Source organism: Penaeus vannamei, chromosome 10, assembly GCF_042767895.1.
Source record: "Penaeus vannamei isolate JL-2024 chromosome 10, ASM4276789v1, whole genome shotgun sequence".
Lineage (NCBI taxonomy): Eukaryota > Metazoa > Arthropoda > Malacostraca > Decapoda > Penaeidae > Penaeus > Penaeus vannamei.
Window position 1 is genome coordinate 45,523,306 of NC_091558.1, and position 7,500 is coordinate 45,530,805.

Genomic DNA, 7,500 nt, shown 5'->3' on the forward strand with positions numbered 1-7,500 from the left:
CATGTATGTGTATATATGTATGTATATATATACACATATATGTTATATATACATATATATATATATATATATATATATATATATGTATATGTATACATATAATGTATATACATGTATATATATATATATGATATATATATACATGTATATATACACATACATATATATATATATATATATATATATATATATATATATATATATATATAAATATATATATATATATATATATATATATATATATATATATATATATATATATATAGAGAGAGAGAGAGAGAGAGAGAGAGAGAGAGAGAGAGAGAGAGAGAGAGAGAGTATAATTGTGTGCATTTGTAGAAAATACCCAACCGACTCTATAAGTTTTAGGAAATTCCTACCGAGCCTGAGTCACTGCCTGTGATTCATTCCCTTCTATTCATTACAGATCAGCCGATCCACTCCGCAGCGCCCCTTTAACCCCCTTTAACGAGGTGCAGTCTTGTAGGGTTCTAAGCGAGCAATGCAAACTAAAAAAGTGTTTATACAAATCCTGTTAACCGAAAAGGATTCGATTCTGTGGAACAAATCTTAATATAGAATTGAATTTTATTTCCCTCGTTGCTGAGTCAGCAAAATGAGATGTTTTTTTTTTCTTTTTTTTTCTTTTTTTTGTCTTTCAGGAACCGAGGATATTCGGAACAAGCTAGTCCAAGTAGATTTGTTGTTTGTTTGTCACGGACAAAACTTTTAAAGCTAATTATCCCATGTGGGGCCAGTATAGCTTCCCTACAAAAAGGACAATACAATAACCCTTTTTGTAATATTCACGTTCATCATTATCGCTCGAACACAAAACACGATTTCTGGTCAAATCTGAACTTTTTTTTTCCGGACACTGGCGCATCGTCGTTGGAAATCTATCGCGCGTTCGGAGAGAACTGGCGCCATTAGGAGCACGGGGTCTGGCGCTGATGATCCGGGTTTTCAGTCTCATGTGCACACTTCTGGGGCCGGGTTTTCAAAAGAGCCCTAAGTTAAGGCGCGCTGGAGGCCTTAATCCTGCTGTATTTCCCTTATATTAGAGCGCAGAGTTGATTTCCCGCCCGCCGGAAAGCGCTAAAGGCCGCTCTCCCGCTTCCCTAACCTAAGACGCCTTCAATCGCACCAATATGGCGGGTCCCTTGCTCTGTGTATGTGTATGTAAGATCGCTCGGCCGTAAGTAAAGGCGCCTGAAGGAGATAAGACGCCTTAACGCGTTTGAGAATCTGGCCCCTGGTGCAGGCCTGCGTCTTGCTGTGTGTGTGTGTGTGTGTGTGTGTGTGTGTGTGTGTGTGTGTGTGTGTGTGTGTGTGTGTGTGTGTGTGTGTGTGTGTGTGTGTGTGTGCAAGGTAAAGTTTTGCTGATTTTTACAGTTTTTCATCAGAATGGGGTCGTTGAGAGTCAACTGCATTCTACCATAGCCAGTTTCCTTCCGCGGGACTTAATAATAGGTTTACCTTGCGGACTAATACAATTCTTGGGGAATGCAGTGTGACCTCTGGTCCTAAAGGGGCGTAGAAAAAAATCCCAAAGGGCTAAATGACTTTTAATAAAAAAAAGTTATAGAGTCCATCACTGTGATTTTCTTCATTCGTTCTCTTTCAGCTTCACACATTACGCCGAATGTTTTCCGGGAATCTGGAAAGTTCGTTTCAGGGCCATCGAATGCCTCCTTCAGATTCACTCGTCTCTCATTTGCTCGAGACCAAACCTGAGCAAAATCAGACTCAAATTAGATCTTGGAGAGGACTGGGCACGAGGGGAACCATATACAGTACACATACACACAACATACATTTTTTGTGTATATATAACAATACAATGAGTGTATATATATCTGTGGCAGAGGTATTACGTCGATTTTACGTTATTATCAAGGGCAAAAAACTTTTAATTTCTATATCTGTCTGTGTGCCTCTCATCCCTCTCTCTCTCTGTGCGTCCGTGTGTATGTACTTAGTAATCCATTCAATCCAAGAATCCGAACTTTCAAGCAATGGCCGAAGCATTTCATGTGATAAATTGCGTCAAATATCGAGTATGTTCTCAATTAAAGTTTTCTGCAACCTAGAAGAAATGGTTCCTAAAACACAGTAGGCTTTTGAGAAGTGGGCCGTAGAATGATCCTCTAAATTATTTTAATTGAGATATTCTTACATGATTCAGCAGAAATGGTCCTGAATGCGCCATGCACAGTATCCTGGATGGTTGCAACATTCGTGATATGGATGGCTGCAATATTCGTGATATGGAAGGCTGTAACATTCGTGATATGGATGGCTGCAACATTCGTGATATGGATGGCTGCAACATTCGTGATATGGATGGCTGCAATATTCGTGATATGGATGGCTGCAATATTCGTGATATGGATGGCTGCAATATTCGTGATATGGATGGCTGCAACATTCGTGATATGGATGGCTGCAATATTCGTGATATGGATGGCTGCAACATTCGTGATATGGATGGCTGCAACATTCGTGATATGGATGGCTGCAACATTCGTGATATGGATGGCTGCAATATTCGTGATATGGATGGCTGCAATATTCGTGATATGGATGGCTGCAACATTCGTGATATGGATGGCTGCAACATTCGTGATATGGATGGCTGCAATATTCGTGATATGGATGGCTGCAACATTCGTGATATGGATGGCTGCAATATTCGTGATATGGATGGCTGCAACATTCGTGATATGGATGGCTGCAACATTCGTGATATGGATGGCTGCAATATTCGTGATATGGATGGCTGCAACATTCGTGATATGGATGGCTGCAACATTCGTGATATGGATGGCTGCAACATTCGTGATATGGATGGCTGCAATATTCGTGATATGGATGGCTGCAACATTCGTGATATGGATGGCTGCAACATTCGTGATATGGATGGCTGCAACATTCGTGATATGGATGGCTGCAACATTCGTGATATGGATGGCTGCAACATTCGTGATATGGATGGCTGCAATATTCGTGATATGGATGGCTGCAACATTCGTGATATGGATGGCTGCAACATTCGTGATATGGATGGCTGCAACATTCGTGATATGGATGGCTGCAACATTCGTGATATGGATGGCTGCAACATTCGTGATATGGATGGCTGCAACATTCGTGATATGGATGGCTGCAACATTCGTGATATGGATGGCTGCAATATTCGTGATATGGATGGCTGCAATATTCGTGATATGGATGGCTGCAATATTCGTGATATGGATGGCTGCAATATTCGTGATATGGATGGCTGCAACATTCGTGATATGGATGGCTGCAATATTCGTGATATGGATGGCTGCAATATTCGTGATATGGATGGCTGCAACATTCGTGATATGGATGGCTGCAATATTCGTGATATGGATGGCTGCAATATTCGTGATATGGATGGCTGCAATATTCGTGATATGGATGGCTGCAACATTCGTGATATGGATGGCTGCAACATTCGTGATATGGATGGCTGCAATATTCGTGATATGGATGGCTGCAATATTCGTGATATGGATGGCTGCAACATTCGTGATATGGATGGCTGCAACATTCGTGATATGGATGGCTGCAACATTCGTGATATGGATGGCTGCAACATTCGTGATATGGATGGCTGCAATATTCGTGATATGGATGGCTGCAACATTCGTGATATGGATGGCTGCAATATTCGTGATATGGATGGCTGCAACATTCGTGATATGGATGGCTGCAACATTCGTGATATGGATGGCTGCAACATTCGTGATATGGATGGCTGCAATATTCGTGATATGGATGGCTGCAATATTCGTGATATGGATGGCTGCAACATTCGTGATATGGATGGCTGCAACATTCGTGATATGGATGGCTGCAATATTCGTGATATGGATGGCTGCAATATTCGTGATATGGATGGCTGCAACATTCGTGATATGGATGGCTGCAATATTCGTGATATGGATGGCTGCAACATTCGTGATATGGATGGCTGCAACATTCGTGATATGGATGGCTGCAATATTCGTGATATGGATGGCTGCAATATTCGTGATATGGATGGCTGCAATATTCGTGATATGGATGGCTGCAATATTCGTGATATGGATGGCTGCAATATTCGTGATATGGATGGCTGCAACATTCGTGATATGGATGGCTGCAATATTCGTGATATGGATGGCTGCAACATTCGTGATATGGATGGCTGCAACATTCGTGATATGGATGGCTGCAACATTCGTGATATGGATGGCTGCAACATTCGTGATATGGATGGCTGCAACATTCGTGATATGGATGGCTGCAACATTCGTGATATGGATGGCTGCAATATTCGTGATATGGATGGCTGCAATATTCGTGATATGGATGGCTGCAACATTCGTGATATGGATGGCTGCAATATTCGTGATATGGATGGCTGCAACATTCGTGATATGGATGGCTGCAACATTCGTGATATGGATGGCTGCAATATTCGTGATATGGATGGCTGCAACATTCGTGATATGGATGGCTGCAACATTCGTGATATGGATGGCTGCAATATTCGTGATATGGATGGCTGCAATATTCGTGATATGGATGGCTGCAATATTCGTGATATGGATGGCTGCAATATTCGTGATATGGATGGCTGCAACATTCGTGATATGGATGGCTGCAACATTCGTGATATGGATGGCTGCAATATTCGTGATATGGATGGCTGCAATATTCGTGATATGGATGGCTGCAATATTCGTGATATGGATGGCTGCAATATTCGTGATATGGATGGCTGCAACATTCGTGATATGGATGGCTGCAATATTCGTGATATGGATGGCTGCAACATTCGTGATATGGATGGCTGCAATATTCGTGATATGGATGGCTGCAACATTCGTGATATGGATGGCTGCAATATTCGTGATATGGATGGCTGCAATATTCGTGATATGGATGGCTGCAATATTCGTGATATGGATGGCTGCAACATTCGTGATATGGATGGCTGCAACATTCGTGATATGGATGGCTGCAACATTCGTGATATGGATGGCTGCAATATTCGTGATATGGATGGCTGCAACATTCGTGATATGGATGGCTGCAATATTCGTGATATGGATGGCTGCAATATTCGTGATATGGATGGCTGCAACATTCGTGATATGGATGGCTGCAATATTCGTGATATGGATGGCTGCAATATTCGTGATATGGATGGCTGCAACATTCGTGATATGGATGGCTGCAACATTCGTGATATGGATGGCTGCAACATTCGTGATATGGATGGCTGCAATATTCGTGATATGGATGGCTGCAATATTCGTGATATGGATGGCTGCAATATTCGTGATATGGATGGCTGCAACATTCGTGATATGGATGGCTGCAACATTCGTGATATGGATGGCTGCAATATTCGTGATATGGATGGCTGCAATATTCGTGATATGGATGGCTGCAACATTCGTGATATGGATGGCTGCAATATTCGTGATATGGATGGCTGCAATATTCGTGATATGGATGGCTGCAATATTCGTGATATGGATGGCTGCAATATTCGTGATATGGATGGCTGCAATATTCGTGATATGGATGGCTGCAATATTCGTGATATGGATGGCTGCAACATTCGTGATATGGATGGCTGCAATATTCGTGATATGGATGGCTGCAATATTCGTGATATGGATGGCTGCAATATTCGTGATATGGATGGCTGCAACATTCGTGATATGGATGGCTGCAACATTCGTGATATGGATGGCTGCAATATTCGTGATATGGATGGCTGCAATATTCGTGATATGGATGGCTGCAATATTCGTGATATGGATGGCTGCAATATTCGTGATATGGATGGCTGCAACATTCGTGATATGGATGGCTGCAATATTCGTGATATGGATGGCTGCAATATTCGTGATATGGATGGCTGCAACATTCGTGATATGGATGGCTGCAACATTCGTGATATGGATGGCTGCAATATTCGTGATATGGATGGCTGCAATATTCGTGATATGGATGGCTGCAATATTCGTGATATGGATGGCTGCAATATTCGTGATATGGATGGCTGCAATATTCGTGATATGGATGGCTGCAATATTCGTGATATGGATGGCTGCAACATTCGTGATATGGATGGCTGCAATATTCGTGATATGGATGGCTGCAACATTCGTGATATGGATGGCTGCAATATTCGTGATATGGATGGCTGCAATATTCGTGATATGGATGGCTGCAATATTCGTGATATGGATGGCTGCAATATTCGTGATATGGATGGCTGCAACATTCGTGATATGGATGGCTGCAACATTCGTGATATGGATGGCTGCAACATTCGTGATATGGATGGCTGCAATATTCGTGATATGGATGGCTGCAATATTCGTGATATGGATGGCTGCAATATTCGTGATATGGATGGCTGCAATATTCGTGATATGGATGGCTGCAACATTCGTGATATGGATGGCTGCAATATTCGTGATATGGATGGCTGCAACATTCGTGATATGGATGGCTGCAATATTCGTGATATGGATGGCTGCAACATTCGTGATATGGATGGCTGCAACATTCGTGATATGGATGGCTGCAATATTCGTGATATGGATGGCTGCAATATTCGTGATATGGATGGCTGCAACATTCGTGATATGGATGGCTGCAACATTCGTGATATGGATGGCTGCAATATTCGTGATATGGATGGCTGCAATATTCGTGATATGGATGGCTGCAACATTCGTGATATGGATGGATGGCTGCAACATTCGTGATATGGATGGCTGCAACATTCGTGATATGGATGGCTGCAACATTCGTGATATGGATGGCTGCAACATTCGTGATATGGATGGCTGCAACATTCGTGATATGGATGGCTGCAACATTCGTGATATGGATGGCTGCAATATTCGTGATATGGATGGCTGCAATATTCGTGATATGGATGGCTGCAACATTCGTGATATGGATGGCTGCAATATTCGTGATATGGATGGCTGCAATATTCGTGATATGGATGGCTGCAATATTCGTGATATGGATGGCTGCAACATTCGTGATATGGATGGCTGCAATATTCGTGATATGGATGGCTGCAACATTCGTGATATGGATGGCTGCAATATTCGTGATATGGATGGCTGCAACATTCGTGATATGGATGGCTGCAACATTCGTGATATGGATGGCTGCAACATTCGTGATATGGATGGCTGCAATATTCGTGATATGGATGGCTGCAACATTCGTGATATGGATGGCTGCAACATTCGTGATATGGATGGCTGCAATATTCGTGATATGGATGGCTGCAATATTCGTGATATGGATGGCTGCAATATTCGTGATATGGATGGCTGCAACATTCGTGATATGGATGGCTGCAATATTCGTGATATGGATGGCTGCAACATTCGTGATATGGATGGCTGCAACATTCGTGATATGGATGGCTGCAACATT